The 20,838-nt window shown below is 39.7% G+C and overlaps 1 long non-coding RNA gene across 1 annotated transcript; it reads right to left on the bottom strand.

Moving 5' to 3' along the window:
* Positions 1-1,133: 1,133 nt before the first annotated feature.
* LOC121037968 (uncharacterized) lies at positions 1,134-19,831 on the bottom strand. Its single transcript, XR_005794088.1, has 3 exons — positions 19,724-19,831; positions 16,033-16,036; positions 1,134-1,146 (listed from the first exon to the last, which is right to left on the bottom strand). It is a non-coding gene; the product is annotated as an uncharacterized LOC121037968 (long non-coding RNA).
* Positions 19,832-20,838: the final 1,007 nt, after the last annotated feature.

Here is a 20,838-nt window from a genome sequence, read left to right as displayed (position 1 = left end):
ATGAACTAGAAATTAAACCTGTTTTGGAGTTTATGAGCACAGGATTAACAGTGGTTATATATTCAACCAGCTACTTATATAGAGGAGTGAAGATGTGAACCCAGGCAAATATCACAACCTAAGCTTTTACTATAGTTGTGTGGACTACTCTACTACTCCTTGATTATCTCTGTGGCAGGATATGTAATGACTTCTATAAATTCACTTGTTTTTGTTGTTCCTCTCTTTCTCTATACGTCAAAAAGATGGAATGCAAACATTTTAACTCACTGCCTAGATAATTTGAGGATTGAGACCTCTCTGCTCTCCAAGAAAGGGAAAGTAGCTTATCAGTTGCTAACAATTTGGGTTCTAAGGGTGCTGAAGCCAACAGGAGGCCATATACTGTGCAAGAAAAGGAAAACAGTGTTTCAAGAGAGTTGAAGTCCCTCTAAGGGACTAGGAGGGTTTCCCCCAGAATGAAAGTCGGTCAGAAGGAAGTGACTTGAAAGAGGAGGTGACTAAGAAAAGAGTCATGGGGACAGGAACCTCATCCCCAGAAGTCAGCTTCTAGAAGGACAACTCTAAAGGGCCTGGGTGAAAGACAATCAAACAGCTGTAACTGAAACTAGCCTGCCTTGGATCAAACCCCAATTCTACTACTTGCTAGTTTTGTGACTTTTGACAAGTGGCTAACCTTTATTCTGCTACCTCAGAATTTCTCTTCTGTAAAATGGGGATAATGTTAGCATTCTACCTTATAGGGTTCTCAGGGTTAAATGATACCTGTTAAGCCATTAGAATAATATCTGGCCCAGAGGATGCGCTTAGTTATTATTTATACAATATTTGAGAGCTCTTGAGTTGGGTGGAGCTATGTCATCCTATGCCCAAAATGGAAGTCTATGCCATGGTCTGCACCCATGTCTGTGCTCGCATCAGCAGATCCTCCTGTTAGGGCTCAGAAATAGCTCATTCTGGAAGGATCCAATGATATGCTCGTGATTTCCCAGTGGGAGCATGTTGTGACTTTGCTACAACCCTTCTCTGCCATTTCCAAATGCGACACGGGGACCACTGTAAATCCAAAATCAGAAAGCCTGTTAAAGTCAGAACTTAAGTGATTAACAATGAAAACCCAATTCCCCTTTTTTTCTATCTCCACTTCTATTTTGCTCAGTTCCCACATGTGTAAAATAAAAATTTCACCCACCTCACAGAATCATTATGAGTATTAAATGAGATAGCAAATAAAAATTGTCCAGCACTGTGCCTGACACATAGTAGGTCATTAAAAAATATCTATTTGCTCTTTTCTTTCCTTAAGCTAAAGACAGCACTTGTTAAACAGTGTTAAGGGACTAATGATTGAAGGTTAAAGGCCTCATGAGAAGCAGGGAATTGGTTCTATCATTAAGACACTGCTGTGTATACCATATCTACTGATTTAGTCCTTCCTCAAATGCTTGTTTTTCATAATGTAGATATGATAGAAAGAATGACTTCAACATAGGAATAAAATAAAGAAAATAATAATAATGATCATTAAAAATATCTAACTTCTGATACACAAAAAAAAATGGCTTCTGTTTCTTTAATAGAAATGTCTATATTTTTCCGTTTTGGTCCCTAGAAAACCAAATCATCATTTATTCCTATGTGTTAGAAAGAGATCTGTTCTGCCATAGTTGTTAAATTCATGTATGCTCATACGACAGAAGGAGATATTCTGGAGGGCCTTTTCCATCATTAAATGAGCACCTATGTAGTGCTGCCAGAAGTGAAAGGGATAAGGGCACTTTGAGGAATAAAAGAGAAAAGGCACTAACATAAAAATTAATCAGATGATGTGTATTAGTAGACAGAGCCCCACAGTCTGTTTACTGCATCCTCTGTGTGACAACATAACAAAGATACTGAGGGAAACCACTAGAGAGAACACACCATTTCAAGATCAAAATACTAGAAACAAGGGCTTATTTGAAGTACTGTAAGGATGCCACACCTCACCCTCAGCAGGGCGGCTAATTTCTCACACCAATCAGTCCATTGCTAGAAATGCTGAGGAGGGAAAAAAATCCCTGCCGCATACTTTCCTGTCTTTCGCCAGATTCTAAATCTTCGCACAGAAATAATTTGCAAGCACAGGCTTCTCTGGGATTCAATAAATTTTCCCAACCACCTCTCTTTGTTCCTTCAATCCTAGAGGGATGCTCCAAGCAGACAGGAAATGTGACCCAGAAGTGTGGCAGCACATTTGTGTCTTGTTTCAGGAAGATGAGTGTTTCTCAGTCTCGTGCAGTTGAACTCACCCATTCCATCTCTGAGGAAAGTTTTGAAGTCTTGGCCCTTTGTTCTCAAGACCACTTTAAGAAACAGCCCTTGGGGACACAAAGACAATAAACTGCTTGGTGGAATGCTCTGTGCTCTGAATATATATCTTCAGGGATCAGGATATACTACTGATGTTTTTCTATCATGGCTTTTCAGACACTATTCCTTGTTACCAACCAGGATGATCAGTCCTAGTCTAGGTTACACTTTAAGAATCTATCTCAATGATCACATGCTGGTTCATAGAGTGAATATAATATTTTCACATAGCCTTCAAATTAGTTCTAATCTTTCTCTGGAGTACAAAAATGTCATTGAAAGTATTCTTAAATAAATGGGAAATATGTGTATATTCTATACAAATATCTATATGTAGCTGGACTTTACCTAACTGAAGCTAGACATAGACAATTTATCTATATTAACCAATAATGACAGTCATTCACTTACTTTCTTATTGGGATGGGATTTAAAGACAGGGAATTCAGGGGTGGGTCTTGGGTTCAAGCACAAACATGCTCAGCATGGCCACTAGCCAAAGGAAAATGTGGATGCATCTCAACCCCAACCCCAAACAGGTGCAGCCCTATAGACCCACTTGTGTTGAGCAGAAGAGGGAGGTGTCTGAATTTCAGACCCCACCTGAGACCTCAGCAGGGTACAGCACGTTTCACAAACAGCACAGTGACAGAAAGCCCTTCACGTGCAATGAGGACATCAGTAGTGGGTTGTGAACACCTATCCCCAATACCAAAAGCTCTAGCCCACCAAATACCCTGATACACGAGAAATTCATGCAGGGATCAAGTATAACAAATGGGTGGTAATATTCATTATACTTTACGAGAATTACTTTCGTTTATCACAGTTGATATACAAATGGTTATAGTCTTTAAATACATAGGATACATTTTATATTTTCAAAATGAAAATTCCAACCCATTACCCTTCATAAACACAACAAACAAAAAAGTCATCATCAGGAAATAGAACCCACCCAAGTAATTTCTTCTTTTTTTTTTTTTTTTAATTTTTTTTTTCAACGTTTATTTATTTTTGGGACAGAGAGAGACAGAGCATGAACGGGGGAGGGGCAGAGAGAGAGAGGGAGACACAGAATCGGAAACAGACTCCAGGCTCTGAGCCATCAGCCCAGAGCCCGACGCGGGGCTCGAACTCACGGACCGCGAGATCGTGACCTGGCTGAAGTCGGACGCTTAACCGACTGCGCCACCCAGGCGCCCCTAAAGTAATTTCTTCTGAATCATCTCTCTATCTGCTCCATTTCTCTTTTCCCCACCCTTCCATGGTCTGTTGTTGCCAGCAAGTCAACATAAATGCTGAAGGAAGAACAAAAGGAAAACAGAAACATATATTTATGTAAACTTGTATTGATTCAACTAGGAAGAAACCCCACAGCTTTCAAGGTCTGAGTCACAAATCATTATGATCAGAAATGCTGAAGTGCTAGGAATACACAAGTGCTTTGGCTTGTTATCATGGCTCGGGCCTGTTGCAGAGCCAGAGTGAAGTGGAAAAACATTAAATATAGTTTTAAGCCTCTGTTTATCAGGTGATAGTTCAGGAAAGGGAGGACACAGTGGCCCTAAGTCCAGGCTCGTCTATTCAGCACCACGCATCCTCACTGACACATCCGCATTTGGGAAAATCAGAGGGAGGTCGCGTCACCTTTCCAAACATGAGAAAACTCTGTTCTTCCCAAGATGACCCGAAATGTTCTAATTATTGGTTATTCCCTCTGGTTGGTGATGCAGCCAACAAGCACGTAGAGTTCAGTGAACCCACAAGCGCACAGCTGTTATCTTTGACTTGTGGCCAAAACAAAAATTGGAACAGAATTTACCCAGACAAGTGTAAAGGCTTCTGTTTAAAGCAGCTATTTTCTAAGCCAGATAAACAGCTTTGAAATGGAGAAGAAATGAATCCTTTTCTAGAATATCTGAATCAAAGTGAGGTCAATGTCTTAAAGACAAGATGTTAACATAGATTACCCAACCCACACAGACCGCAGAAGTCTTCCAAAGAGTGCGGCAGCCTCCAAGCCGCCTGTAGTTCTACCTGTTTATCAACTTGTTTTTGTGTTTTGGAAACAGCTTTGTGCATTCGGGAAAGGAGGCTGTGTGTATTTAGTTCATGATATAAAACATCAGAGGACTGCAAACTGCCGTACTGGAAGTTTTCACGAGCCAGCGGTTGTGTAGGCCAGTAGCCTCTTTGGCCGGCCGCATCAGCCACTCTTACTTGGCAGCAGGAGGGCAGAAAGAAACAGAGTAGTTTCACTCTGGGACTGAGTCAGTGGTTCTGTCCTTTGGATTTCCACTAAGAAACGACATTAACAAATACCTTGCTTTTTATAGGAAGCAATGAGACTGGTAAGAAATAGCTGGTAGGCGAAGCAAGGAAAAATCACCCTCCCTGTTCCTTACGCAAACACTGTGCCTCTGCTAATCTGGCAATCCATCTTACAATCACCAAACAGTACAGAGAAAGGAAGCAATTCACACCGCAATAGTACTCCTCAGAGCTTTTCATCGCTTGATGCCCATTGCGGCTGCTTGTACCAGCAGGTGGGTATAAAATAGCAGATTCAGAGACTACAGGAGTAGTGTCCCAGGGTGGAAGAGGAGATGATTTTTTTCCCCCAGTAGAGTGAATATGCATATCAGTGTACATGACTGGAGAGCTGGGTCCTGGTGAGCTGTCATCAGCAGCAATCCGTCTGTACTTGCATCTCGAGTGGTCTATTTCAGTGATAACAAGGCTTATGTAGCAAGGGTTTGAAAAGCCTGCTTCTCTTGCTTCCAGCGGGGTTACAGACTAGACTACATCTGCAGTGCAGACAGCCCTGAGCCTACTGTCAACTTTCTTACATTCCCCAGTTCCCCTGTGCTCTTCACTTGCAGCAATAGTAAAATTGCACTGGTTTTGAAGGCCTTTAAGCACCACACATCCAGACATGGTAAGAACTACAAGACACCGTGGCCTGTTCTAAAATACTCTATCGTTAAGGCAGTCAGCTGCATAATTGGTGTCGACTTCATACCCAATGGGCAGGGATAGTTATCAGAAACCCATTGAACAAATGGATGGGATGTTTCAAACCTATGAGCATCAAGCTTCTCCAAAAATAACAAGAAGTGACAGCTGAAGTCATGCTTAATAGAATTGGTTTTAAAATGTGAAATGGGTTTTAAAAGCAGCACTGCCTTCCTATTGGGTGTGAATGAGGCTTAGTATGAAATATCATAGGAAGGGAAATCCCTATAAAAGCGGGGACTCTTGCTTTGTTCTCCACCTATGACAATTGGGTATCTCCAGATAATACTTGAAAGGACTAATGTGTGGGCAGCAATGGGTGGGTGGCCAAGGCTTGTGTAAAACAACACTTTTAAGAATTTCAGCACATTTCATAAGCAGCACATTAGGACGAATCCTTGTAACAATTCCAGAGCTGTTGTTTATCTGGTAATTTGTTTACCTGAAGTAAGCAAGAGAAATTGTGCCTGCCACCTTCCTTCCCTCCCCTGGACTCTATGTTTTCTGCTGTTGGTGTCTGATTAAGTATGCTTTCTCTACCCAATTCATGCCTTTCTTATGATTCTCTAACACTGGGTCAGCAATTTTTTTTCTGTGAATAACGAATAGGCTGAAAGTTTGCAGACCATACTTTCTCTGCCACAACTACTTAACTCTGCCCTTATAGCAGGAAGCCAGCCACAAACAATAAAGGAGGTGGCTGGGTTCCAATAAAACTTTATGTATAAAGATAGGTGGGGGGCCACAGACATGGTTGTAGACTCCTTCTGTAACATACCGTATCTTAAGCGAAATTAATCCCGGGAAATCTTGTAACTTTTCTGTTCCCGTCCCCCATCTTGATAACCTTCTGTGGTAGATCCTTAGTAATGTTCCCCCCTTCCATTTGTTCATGCCTTTCACTGTCCATACCTCTGGGAGTCCCATAATGACTGTCATGGGCTGAATTATGTCCCTCTAAAATTCATATATTAATGTCCCAATTAGCCTCAGAATGTATCTGTATTTGCAGATAATTCCTCTAAAGAGGTGATTACAAAAAAAAAAAAAAAAATGAGGTCTTTAGGGCAGAGCCCTAATCCTCTATCACTGATGTCTTTCTAAGAAGAGGAAGAGATGCCAAGGATGCACAGACAGAAAAGGCCATGTGAAGAGGGAGCAAGAGGGAGGCTCTCTGCAAGCCCAGGAAAGAGACCTCAGAAGAAACCAAGCCCACCATCTCTTTGATCTTGAACTTGCAGCCTCCAGAACTATGAGAAAATAAGTTTTTTGTTCTTTAAGACACCCAGACTGTGGTATTTGTTACCACAAATATAATGTAAGAGCCATAATATAAGAGCCCACATGAGCAGAAGAACCAGAAAGTTGATGAGATAGTCCAAGTTGTTGAGTCAAGAAAATGGCTTTAAGCCACTGAGTTTGGGGGTAGTTTGTTATATACAATAGATAGATACTGCTATGCCTCCTCACCACTTTCCATGTTTTCTCCACCCCAACACTCAGACCAACCTCTTTGTCTCCTGTCTCCTTCTTCAAAGCTGTACTCCATTTTTCAAGCCTTTCCCACCCCTCCACATCATCCAGTAATGCAATCAGGGACTTCATCCACTATGGACACAACTCTCTACCAGGCAGGTGTATTCATTTTCTATCACTGTGATAACAAATTACCTCCAATTTAGTAGCTTATAACAACACACATTTATTAGAAGTTTAATACACATTTCCTAGGAAAATCAAAGCATTGACAGGGCTGCATTCCTTTATTAGCACCTCTATGGAGGAATCTGTGTCCTTGATCATTCACATGGTTACTGGAATTTAGTTCCTTGTTGCTAGAGGACTGATATCCCTGTCTCCTTGCTGGCTGTCAGCTAAGGGCCATTGCCACCTTCTAGAGGCCACCTACATATCTTGGTTTATGGTTCCCTTCCTCCATCTTCAAGGCCAGCAAAGGTAGTCCAAGTCCCCTCCACACTTAGAATCTCTCCTGCATCTTTATTCATTATCTATCTCTGACTCCAGTTGAGAAAAGTTTCCCTGTCTTAAAGGGTTCATGTGATTAGATTGGGCCAACTCTGATAAGCTAGGATAATCTCCCCAACTCAAGGTCCATAATCTTTATCACGTCCACAGGTCTATTTTGCCATCTCACATTACACATTCACAGGCTCCAGGGATTAGGGTGTGGACATCTTGTGGGGAGGGAACCAGTTATTCTGCCTACCACAGGTGGCAACTTGTGGCAGTGAAATCAGAGGCTGTAGTTCTTAGTGCCTCTCAGTTACACTGAGAATTTTTTTAAAAAGCTAACGGTCAGCTCTAATTGTGCCTGTTCCCCGCCACAGCCACGGCCACAGCCACTCACGTGCTTCTGCATCATCTGGAATTGCCACTCTTACTTCTGGCAGAGTGGTCTTCACCTACATCCAGGTACCCCTCTACCCTCTACCTACATAGCTCTTCTCCATACTTAGTTGTAAAGTAAGGTATGTGGGCCATGATCCCCTGAATATGAGGTTTTCAAGAATTAGGTCTGGAATCCCTTATGTCATTGTCTTGAGCAAATGAGCTCTTACAAGCCATCATTTTTCAAGCCCAATGTCTTCAAGCTTAAGCTTAATACAGGGAAAAGTTTGTATTATAACCAACGTCACAAGTTCCTACCCCCATCTACTTAGAATTTTGCCAACTAGTTCATTACAAGACCCAATCTATATCAGTTAGGATGCCTTCAGCTGCAAGTCAAAGAAATCCTGATTCAAACAGGCGTCCACAGTATGAAAAATTACTATTTCACATCACAAGGAGCACAGACATAGATCAGACTTCAGGAGTAATTAATTCTGTGGCTCAGAAAAATAATCAAGGTCCAAATTTCATTCTCTCTCTCCACCCTGCCTTTTTTGGTGTCATCAAGCCGGTAGCAAGGTGTCTACAGCTCTTCCTGGCATCACATCCAATTATAACTACATCTGGAGGAAGAAAAGAGATTGTCTCTTCCTGTGCCTCTATCTTTGTTTGAGGAAACATTTTCCTACAAGTTCCCTGGTAGACTTCCCCTCTGGTTTGATCAGCAGAATTGACCTAATTTTAAAGCCAGACAAGAGAAGGAGAACATGTCACTTCATCAATCCCTTCCTTGATCACTCTTTTAAAATCGTAACCACTCCCCAATGCTTGTCTTCCAGCATTCCCTTCTGAATTCACCAAGGCTTTGTTTTCCTCCTTAGCTCTGATTTCCATATGTTTTGCTTTATTTGTACATTTTCTTTACACACACACTATAATGTCAATCTCATTGTGTTAGGGGTTTGGAACTTTTTTATTTACCTAAAACAATGCCTGGCACATAATAAGTTTCTCTCAATATTTTTAAGTAAATAAGTGATACTCCTTGAACCCTTGGAGCTAGAGGCAAGATCCACTTCCCCATATGGCTGCAGTGGGGAGGGTGGGTTACTAAACAAAACTGAGTTTATGTTAAGAGTAGATGGGGTGGGGGGACATGGAAGTGAATGCTAAATAGGCAACCAACATCCTCACTCAACCCCATTTCCCCACCACCACTGTCACCAATTTTGGCCTGGGGTAACTTTGAAAAGATAGGGACTTGGTCACAGTGAGTCTTAGAGGGGTTTACTGATCTCAGCTCTTCTTGCTAAGAGTCTTCGTCCAAGACTCCTAGAAACTTCTCTTCATGGATTCATACATCCTACTATCCTATCACCATTTGTCATCTAAGAAGTTACTGATGCTATCAAGTCGAATGATTTTATATAACCCTTTGTTCTTCCAGTAGTTGTAATATTTCAGTGTAATGTACCCTTATACTTCTAAAGAAACAATTTTCCTAAAGCTTACATAGTAATAAGGGGGTATATCTTGAAAATAATCAGGATAACCTCAAGCAATGAGTTGAAGCAATAAAAGGAACTTAAGGAAAGCCATTAGTCTGATGGCTGGCTATTCAAACTACCCCACCTGGGGAAGCCCTAGTTGAACTTGAAGAAAGACAGCAGGTGACCATATTCCTCATGACTAACATCAGACTTCTGTAGCATAATTCATAATGCTCCTCCTCATGTTCTACCCTCGGCGTTCTTGAGAGCCCCAATGTAGGGTAACATCAGGTCTTCAGAGAGGAGCCAATATATCTACAGTGGAGAGTGCCTGACACCCAGTTTATACCAGTCCTAGAAAATCCTTCCCACTCTCCTTCCAAAGAACCTTTCTTTATCCTTGAGAGGACAAAAGGGGGTCGTTTGGCCTATACATCCCAAATCATAAGACTGGGACACTCTTACTATAACCACTTAACCCAGAGTCTTCCCATTTTGAACCCGTTCTGTCTTCATAATGCTGGGCTTTCCTCAGAATTTTTTTTCAAAGCTGGGCTTTCCACTTAGCCATTGTCATCACCATCCTTTCTAGGCTCTGCTTCTTCAGGGGCTGCTTCCCTCCCCTTTTCCCCAGGGAACCAAAGACAACTTCTGCCCAAGTTCTTTCCCTGAATCCCAAGTTCCTGTTTGGAATTCCTTATGGCTTCTAGAACCAGCTCCTCTCAGTGAAGCCCGACCCTTTTTAGGCACTGTCTGAGGAAACCCTAGTTATAATCCAATGTTTTTGTTTTCTTTCTTTCTTTCTTTCTTTCTTTCTTTCTTTCTCAAATTCTTCCAGCTTTGGTCATGAAGAGTTCCTTCAGGTTGACTCCTGTATCCTTACAAGTGCCCTTCCTTTTTTGAGCACTTTTCTATACCACAAGACAATCCAGGTTAATCTTATCTTTTCCTGCACCACCCCGGGAATGAATCATTTATTTATGAAGTGCTGATTCCTTTTTTCAAAGAATGGTGTTTAGGAACCAAGACTTGGGCACCAAATGTAGTCACTGCTTGGGCAGTGTTGTTGCTCCTGGGCCCTCATGGCAAACAGAGTTATGAAATACCTATGTGTATACTAACCCATACATACACACACATCTACGTTTTGTGTTCGAGGAATATCATTTACCATTTAGTTAAAAAAAAATGAGAGAAACTTACTATGCGTCAGGCATTGTTTTAAGTAAATAAAAGTTCCAAACCCCTCCTAACACAAGGCAACTGACATGACAGTTTGATATATATATATATATACATATATCAAAGTCTATGGGTTTATAGTAATAGCTCTAATTTCAGCCCAACACCACAGGTTTTATTTGGGTCTTCCCCCTTTCCTTATCTGTAATGTTTTTCTCCAATAATGCAAAACTTGGGTTATTATCTACCTTATTATTTATTATATAAGTAAATTTATGATCTCATTTGCTCACCTCTAATAAAGACATAAAGTACTTCAGAATTTCTAACCCATGCCACTGTGAGAAACACATTCACTAACTAGATTATAGCATTTGTATACAGTTATTTTGTATTTAATATTACAGTATTCAGTTAAAATACTGTTTTCCAAAGTTACTTAGGTTCATTCTTTGTTAGCAGTAGGATTCTTGACTCTGAAGCCTTTTTCAAGCAACCTGTAGGCCTCCTCATAATCATGTGACCCACTTTATCCATATGCAAATGACCATGGAGCTTTGGGTTTTAACATCATGATTTCTTTTTTTTCTAGAAGGCAGGCACATTTAAACACACTTTTTTTTTAATTTAATTTTTTATTTTTTTTAAATTACATCCAAATTAGTTAGCATATAGTGAAACAATGATTTCAGGAATAGATTCCTTAATGCCCCTTACCCATTTAGTGCATCCCCCCTCCCACAACCCCTCCAGCAACCCTCAGTTTGTTCTCCATATTTATGACTCTCTTCTGTTTGTCCCCCTCCCTGTTTTTATATTATTTTTGTTTCCCTTGCCTTATGTTCATCTGTTTTGTCTCCTAAAGTCCTCATATGAGTGAAGTCATATGATTTTTGTCTTTCTCTGACTAATTTCACTTAGCATAATACCCTCCAGTTCCATCCACGTAGTGCAAATGGCAAGGTTTCATTCTTTTTGATTTGCCAAGTAATACTCAATTGTGTATATATACCACATCTTCTTTCTCCATTCATCCATCTATGGACATTTGGGCTCTTTTCATACTTTGGCTATTCTTGATAGTGCTGCTATAAGCATGGGGTGCATGTGTCCCTTCAAAACAGCATACCTGTATCCCGTGGATAAGTGCCTAGTAGTGCAATTGCTGGGTCGTAGGGTAGTTCTATTTTTAGTTTTTTGAGGAACCTCCATACTGTTTTCCAGAGTGGCTGCACCAGCTTGCATTCCCACCAATAATGCAAAAGAGATCCTCTTTCTCCGCATCCTCGCCAACATCTGTTCTTGCCTGAGTTGTTAATGTTAGTCATTCTGACAGGTGTAAGGTGGTATTTCATTTTGCTTTGATTTGTATTTCCCTGATGATGAGTGATGTTGAACATTTTTTCATGTGTCGGTTGGCCATCTGGATAGCTTCCTTGGAGAAGTGTCTATTCATGTCGTTCACCCATTTCTTCACTGGATTATTTGTTTTTTGGGTGTTGAGTTTGATAAGTTCTTTATAGATTTTGGATACTAACCCTTTATCTGATATGTCATTTGCAAATATCTTCTCCCATTCTGTCGGTTGCCTTTTAGTTTTGCGAATTGTTTCCTTTGCTGTGCAGAAGCTTTTTATTTTGATAAAGTGCCAGTAGTTCATTTTTGCTTTTGTTTCCCTTGCCTCCAGAGACGTGTTGAGTAAGAAGTTGCTGCGGGCAAGATCAAAGAGGTTTTTGCCTGCTTTCTCCTTGAGGATTTTGATGGCTTCCTGTCTTACATTGAGGTCTTTCATCCATTTTGAGTTTATTTTTGTGTAAGCAAGTGGTCCAGGTTCATTCTCCTGCATTTCTCTGTCCAGTTTTCCCAGCAGCACTTGTTAAAGAGACTGTCTTGATTCCATTGGATATTCATTCCTGCTTCGTCAAAGATGAGTTGGCCATATGTTTGTGGGTCCATTTCTGGGTTCTCTATCCTGTTCCATTGATCTGAGTGTGTGTTCTTGTTCCAGGACCATACTGTCTTGATGATTACAGCTTTGTAGTATAGCCTGAAGTCTGGGATTGTGATGCCTCTTGCTTTGGTTTTCTTTTTCAAGATTGCTTTGGCTATTCGGGGTCTTTTCTGGTTCCATACAAATTTTAGGATTATTTGTTCTAACTGTGAAGAATGCTGGTGTTACTTTGATAGGGATTGTATTGAATATGTAGATTGCTTTGGGTAGTATTGACATTTTAACAATATTTGTTCTTCCTATCCAAGAGCATGGAATCTTTTTCCATTTTTTTGTGACTTCTTCAATTTCTTTCATAAGCTTTCTATAGTTTTCAATGTATAGATTTTTCACCTCTTTGGTTAGATTTATTCCTAGGTATTTTATGGTGTTTTGTGCAACTGTAAATGGGATTGATTCCTTGATTTCTCTTTCTGTCACTTCATTGCTGGTGTATAGGAATGCAACCGATTTCTGTGCATTGATTTTATGCCCTGCAACTTTGCTGAATTAATGTATCAATTCTAGCAGTTTTTTTGTGGAATCTTTTGAGTTTTCCATAGAGAGTATCATGTCATCTGTGAAGAGTGAAAGTTTGACCTCCTCCTGGCCAATTTGGATGCCTTTTATTTCTTTGTGTTGTCTGATTGCAGAGGCTAAGGCTTCCAATACTATGTTGAATAACAGTGGTGAGAGTGGACATCCCTGTCTTGTTCCTGACCTTAGGGGTCCCATTGAGGATGATATTAGTGTTGGGTCATTCATATATGGCTTTTATGATCTCTAGGTATGCTCCTTCTATCCCTACTTTCTTGAGGGTTTTCATCAAGAAAGGATGCTGTATTTTGTCAAATGCTTTCTCTGTATCTATTGAGAGGATCATATGGTTCTTGTCCTTTCTTTTATTAATGTGATGAATCACGTTAATTGTTTTGCGGATATTGAACCAGTCCTGCATCCCAGGTATAAATCCCACTTGGTTGTGGTGAATAATTTGTTTAATGTATTGTTGGATCCAGTTGGCAAATATCTTGTTGAGGATTTTTGCATCCATGTTCATCAGGGAAATTGGTCTATAGTTCTCCTTTTTAGTAGAGTCTCTGTTTGGTTTTGGAGTCAAGGTAATGCTGGCTTAATAGAAAGAGTTTAGAAGTTTTCCTTCCATTTCTATTTTTTGGAACAGCTTCAAGAGAATAGGTGTTAACTCTTCCTTAAATATTTGGTAGAATTCCCCTGGAAAGCCATCTGGCCCTGGACTCTTGTTTTTTGGGAGATTTTTGATTACTAATTCAATTTCCTTACTGGTTATGGGTCTGTTCAAATTTTTTATTTCTTCCTGTTTCAGTTTTGGTAGTGTATATGTTTCTAGAAATTTGTCCATTTCTTCCAGATTGCCCATTTTATTAGCATATAATTGCTCATAATCTTCTCTTATTATTGTTTTTATTTCTGCTGTGTTGGTTGTGATCTCTCCTCTTTCATTCTTGATTTTATGTATTTGGGTCCTTTCCTTTTTCTTTTTGATCAAACTGGCTAGTGGTTTATCAATTTTGCTAATTCTTTCAAAGAACCAGCTTCTGGTTTTATTGATCTGTTCTACTGTTTTTTTGGTTTCGATAGCATTAATTGCTGCTCTAATCTTTATTATTTCCTGTCTTCTGCTGGTTTTGGGTTTTATTTGCTGTTCTTTCCCCAGCTCTTTAAGGCGTAAGGTTAGGTTGTGTATCTGAGATCTTTCTTCCCCCCTTCCCCAGTCTCCATCCTCTGTCTGCCCGCAAAAGCAGTTCCCTACTTTTTGCGGCCTCTAGCTCCCCAAGTTCAGCTCTCCGCGCTGCATACCTGCTGAATTCTGTGGTACAGGTTGTGTTGGTTGTTGTGTTAATCCTCCAATCAGTTTTCTAGGTGTGTAGGATGGTTTAGTGTTGGTCTGGCTACTTTTTGGCTAAGATCCTTAGCCTAAATAAGTGTCAAATATATATTGTGCCAGTTTTTTTAAACCATCTTCTTTACAAGATAAAACCTCTTAATTAAAGAAGGCGAATGGGCTTGACTTGTGTATATTGTATTTATGCTTTATTATTTTTCTATACAATACTTTGGATGCCTGAGATGATCATTATAAATTTCTTTTTATTATTCTAAATTTGTATTATCCCCTTAAGTGGTGTATTGGATTGCTATAGTTCACAACCTCCAGCCATAAAATACAAAGCAATAAAATCTTCTAATTAATGCACACATATGCAAAGTTTGTAATTAAATGCAAAGCTATAATTGGACCCAGTGCCCCATCTAACATGAAATAGTAATAGCAATGAACTAGGGGGAAGAAAAAAGAAGACCTGAAATACTCAGCATTGAAGTTGAATAGTTATTTACAGTAACTTAAAGAAAAAACATTATTCCAGGTTTTAGGGAGAAGAAATATCCATAAAACCAATAAGGAGAAAATCTGTCTCTATTTATCATTACACAGGAGGATAAGGTCTACTGTATTCCTGACACACTAAGGTGGGGGAAGACTATAGCAAATTTATGGATGTAGTAGCTAAGGAAATAAGCTCATCTTTTGACTATAATCTGCCCACGTATACCCCTACACACGGAAAAAAAATGCACACACGCACATACACACTTACTTAATGGGAGCCTTAAATTCCCACTTTCTTTTGAGTTTTTTTTCTATACATTTCTATATAAATATTATGTCTCTTGCAGCAAATGGAGTTGTTTTGCTTTTGACTACAAGTATTTCCAAAGATGATATCAAATGACCAACAAATACACTTTTCACAAACAAACTTGTTTCTAATTCTAAAAATTAACAGTAATTAGGAGTTCTGAATTTTACATGAAATAAGAGTAGGGGGAGTCTACATTATTGTATTATATTAATTTTAGGATCTAATTAACCAAAGTTGCTTCTCCCCTACTCTTCTAATCAAACTGTCACTACCATCCACATAGTCACCCATACCAGAGCCTCGAAATCATCCATCATTCCTCACTGTCTCTCTGCCCTGGGGCACCTTAATCAATCAATAAATCCTATTAGTTCTATCTACAAAATGTAGCATGAATTTATCTTACTGACACAACCCTAATCCAGCCTACTATCATTAATTAGCTTTTCCACTGCAATTGCCCCTTGACTCTTTCCCCCAATATCCATTTTTCCCACCTTGAATCCATCCTTTGTACTGCAGCCAGCGTGACTGATCTTTAACAAACATAAGCTGATTATAGTACTAATTTTTCTTAAAGAATGTTAAATGCCTCCCCTTTCCTTGTCGATGAAAGACCATGTAAGATGACTCCCCAGAGGGACTCGTCTTACCTGACACTTCACCTCACTCTCTAAACTCAAGCCCACAACCATCCTTCAGTTCCTGAAATGTTTTCTTTCTGCTCAGGTCCTTTGCCCATCCCTCTCATTCTGCTGAACCTGGTTAACTCCAACCAATCATTCATATCTCAACTCTACTACTCACCTCCTCTATGAAATCCTCTCAAACCCTCACATTATAAGGCAGAGTACCTCTCACATATTCTCAAAACACAATGGACTTTTTCTTCATAGCACTCATTATAGTTGAAATTCTGCAGTTATCTGGAAAAATTATTTAACTTATGTCTTTCTACCCCTACTGGACTATAAACAATTATATCTATTTGAGTTCTGTATAGTATTCTTAGCACCAAGGAGAGTAAGTACCTGGCACTTAGTAGGTAATCAATAAATACTTATTGAACAAACCCTGGTTGAAAAAAAGAATAGCCTAACTATATGGAATTTTCACTTTTGTCTTCTTTATCAACCATCAACAGCAGGTAGAATAAAAATCCTGTCAGTGCACTTGAATCTCCTATTGCGATCCCTGAAGTTCTGCTGAGCTCAAGACAGATGGAAACCCTGCAGCATCCTCACAGAATGGCTCTCAGATATGACCTGCATACAAAACAGAGAGCACAACACTGCAGGCAGAGAGCCAGCAGCCTGTTGACATCCATAAAATACAAGGCTAGCTCTGGCTTTGACCCTCTCAGGTCCAGTAAAACATGGTAAAGATGTAGAGAAGGGATGGGCTAATTTCTTGGAATTATTCCAGAAAACTTGAGTATATGACCAATTTTGAATATATAACCATTTATCAGCCATTCAGTACTACCTAATAATTTGTTATCATCTTTTCAATCTCAAAGAGCAGGAGACTAAATGCTTCAACAGTGATTTTTCTTCTTTCTGCCATTTTCCGATGACATATTTAATGACACAAAAATCAGGATAATACTTTCTCATCCTCTCTTTTCTAATTCTCATGAAAATATCACATCCTGACCATGTGGAATATGGGTGGCAGAAGAGTGACCCACCTGGAGAGGGGACACACCACCTCCAGGAAAGAGCCAAGAGGCCAAACACTGGACACAGGGTGTGCAATGAATGCTTGCCTGCTCTGGAATGGAATCAATATGCAGACATTTCTTCTCAGGGAGCTGGCTGAACATCACAAGGGATTTCTAGGTAGCAGAAGTTCTGTGTATCAGGGGTTTCCTGAAGCACAGACTGTGAAAGGTACCAGAAGCAGAATTCAATGTTAAAACAAAGGATATTGGAAACTAGGCAAGTAAAATCAAGGTCCGTGGCCAAGCAAATGGTTGGTAAATGGAGGCAAAGGGCGAATGAGAAACAGAAGATGGAAAGTCAGCTAGGCGGACTCTCCCCCTCCCTACCACACTCACTTGTCCTTGAATCTTTGTGAGATTCTATAAGATTACAGGCTCTAAATGGATGATTTTCTGATCTTTGACTCTCTAATGAACCTGATGGGAAAACCCCCAACTCTGGATCATTTCAACCACCTACCTTTCCATTCATATACCTGGTCTGGCAATCATGTACCTCAGGAGAGAATTCTCCTAACTCTGCAGAATGGCACAATTACTAGTTAATGACTCCACCCTCATCTGAGCCCCCAGTGTGTGCAGTCATCTTTCTCAACATTCCATTCAAAAATGTTCACATCCAAGTAGGCTCTTTCACACTGTCTCTGCTCCCATTGGGCCCCATCCCCACTCTGACTGTCAGCTAAGTGCCCTTCTATCTTATGGAGAAAAATAAAAGCCATAAAGCAAGAAATACCTCAATCTCTTGCCCCTTCCATTTGACCTGAAAAAGTGCCTAGATCTTTGCTTTCTTTTTTCTACCTTAGAAGAAGAGGTGGCTCTTCTGCTGCTTCAAGTTAAGCCCCCCACATACATTCAGGATCATATTCCGTCCAAGTCCTAAGAGGATTTGTTCCATCAAAGGTTTTCCCTTCCTTTTCTGTATCTTCAACTTCTTCCTTGCTACATACTCTTGGCAAATAAATCTCTCCATATTTAAAAGAATTAAGTTATCTCTTTAACTTTTTATTCCCTACTTTCCCAGGTGACCTAAAAGGCTCTTTTATGCAGGCACACCTTGGAGACATCGCAGGTTCAGTTCCAGACAGCTGCAATAAAACAAATATCGCAATACAGTGACTCAAATGATTTTTTGGGTTTCCCAGGGCATATAAAAGTTATGTTTATACTATTATTGTGCAATAGCATTATGTCTAAAAAAATAATGTACATGCTTTTATTTAAAAATACTTTATTGATTAAAAAAATGCTAGCCATCATCTGAGCTTTTAGCAGTTGAAAAAAAATTTTTTTTCTGGTGGAGGGTCTTGCCTTGATGTTGATCGCTGTTGGATGGTCAGAGTGGTGGTTGCTGGAGGTTGGTATGGCTGTGGCAATTTTTTAAAATGAGACAACAAAATTTGCCACATAAATTGACTTTTACTTTCATGAATGATTTTTCTGTAGCATGCAATGTTGTTTGATAGCATTTTACCCACAGTAGGACGCCTTTCAAAATTGGAGTCCATCTTCCCAACCCTGCCACTGATTCAACAATTAAAGTTACGTAATATTCTAAATCTTCTGTTGTCATTTCAACAAGCTGCACAGCGTCTTCACCAGGAGTTGATTCCACCTTTTCTTTTCAATAAGAAGAAACTTCTCATGTATTAAAGTTTTATCCTGAGATTACAAGCAATTCAGTTACATCTTCAGGCTCTATTTCCAATTCTAGTTTTTTGTTTGTTTGTTTGTTTGTTTGTTGCTATTTGCAGCTACTTCCTCTACTGAAATCTTAAATCCCTCAAAGTCATCCTTGAGGGTTGGAATCAACTTCTTCCAAACTCCTGTTCACATTAATACTTTGACCTCTTCCCATGAATTATGAATGTTCTTAATGACACCTAGAGTGGTGAATCCTTTCCAAAAGGTTTTCAATTTACTTTGCCTGGATCCATCAGAGGAATCACTCTCTATGGCAGCTATAGCTTTATGAACTATATTTCTTGAATAATAAGACTCTAAAGTCTAACTTACTCTTTGATACATGAGCTGCAGAATGGATGTTGTATTAACTGGTATGAAAAGAACATAAATTTCATTGTACATCTCCATAAGAGCTCTTGGGTGACCAGGGGCATTGGCAATGACCAGTAATATTTTGAAAGCCATATTTTTTTTTTCTGAAAGTAGGTCTCAACAGTGGGCTTAAAATATTTAGTAAAACGTGTTGTAAACAGATGTGCTGTCATCTAGGCTTTGTTTTTCCATTTCGAGAGCATAGGTAGAGTAGATTTAACATAATTCTTAAGGACCCTAGGATTTTTGGAATGGTAATAACCACTGACTTCAACTGGAATCACCAGCTGCATTAGCCCCTAATAAGAGTGTCAGTCTTTCCTTTGAACCTTTGAAGCCAGGCATTGACTTCTCTGTAGCTGTGAAAGTTCTAGATGTCATCTTCTTCTAAAAAAAGGTGTTTTGTCTACCCTGAAAATATGTTGTTTAGTGTAGCCACCTTCATTAATGATCCTATGAAGATCTTCTAAATAACTTACTGCAGCTTCTACATTAGCACTTGCTGCTTCACCTTGCACTTCTACGTTATGGAGATGACTTCTTTCCTTAAACCTCATGAGCCAACCTCTGCCGGCTTCCAACTTTTCTCCTGAAGCTTCCTCACGTCTCTCAGTCTTCACAGAATTGAAAAAGGTTGAGGCCCTTCTCTGGGTTAGGCTTTGGTTTAAGGGGATATTATGGTTCGTGTGATCTTCTATACAGAGCACTAAAACTTTCTCCATATCAGCAATAAGCTTGTTTTTCTTTCCTATCATTCATGTGTTCACTGGAGTCACACTTTTAACTTTTTCAAGAACTTTTTTTTTTCTTAATTCTCAACTTGGCCAACTATTTAGTGCAAGGGGACTAGGTTTTGGCCTCTCCTGGATGTCACCATGCCTTCCTCACTAGGCTTAATCATTTCTAGCTTTTGATTTAAAGTGAGAAACATGTGACTTTTCCTTTCACTGGAACACTTAGAGGCCCTGTAGGGTTATTAATTGGCCTAATTGCAATATCATTGTGTCTCAGGGAATGGGGAGGCCTGAAGAGAGGGAGAGAAATGGGAGAACAGCAGGTCAGTGGAGCAGTCAGAACGCATACAACATTTATCGATTAAATTGCCATCTTAAATGGGTGTGATTTGTGGCTCCCCAAAACAAGTATAAAGTTACATCAAAGGTCACTGATTATGGATCACCATAACAAATATAATGATAATGAAAAACCTTGAAATTTGAGCATTACCAAAGTGTGACGCGGAGACACAAAGTGGGCAAATGCTATTGGAACAATGGTGCCAATGGATTTGCTCAGTACAGGGTTGTCACATACCTTCAATTTGTAAAAAATGCAAAATCTGCAAAGTGCAATAAATCAAAGCTCAAAAAATTGTGTTCGAATACTTCTACTTTGTCTCCTCCTATTCACCTGGCATAGCTGAACCAGCTGTCACCAGATCAACAACAACTTGTTCATGATCAAACCCAATGGACACTTTTCTCTCTTTATTTACCTCACTGCATTGGACACTGTTGGCCACTTTCTCTTTTCTCTTCGCTTCTGTGAAACCAATTTTTCCTGATCTTATTCTTTCCTCTCTCCATTCCCTCATAGTGTCCTTTGCTGATATCTCTCCTTCTTCCCCCTTTCTTTTCTCATAGTACGCATATTACTTACAAAACCTCACCCACACTAGCCATCACAGACCATCCATATGCAGAGAACTTTCAAATAGCAACCCTCTTTAGTTCCAGATTGCTCTGCCCAAGATTCTAGTAAACATTTCTACTTGGATTTCCCAGAACTATCTCTAACTCAGCCCATCCCAAGCTGAATGAATGTGCTTTCTCACAAAAATGCTTATTTTGATAAACCTGTCCCTGATTGCTCCTTGGGTCACCCGTAGTAACCCAAAGCAGGAGCCTGAGAGTCCACTTAGTTACCTATCATTTGCCCTTCACATCCAACTGGTCACCAAACACTGTTGATTCTGCCTCTTAAATATTT

This window comes from Herpailurus yagouaroundi, unplaced genomic scaffold, assembly GCF_014898765.1.
Source record: "Herpailurus yagouaroundi ecotype Mexico unplaced genomic scaffold, PumYag 164, whole genome shotgun sequence".
Taxonomy (NCBI): Eukaryota; Metazoa; Chordata; class Mammalia; order Carnivora; family Felidae; genus Herpailurus; species Herpailurus yagouaroundi.
This window is presented reverse-complemented; position numbering and strand designations above follow the sequence as displayed.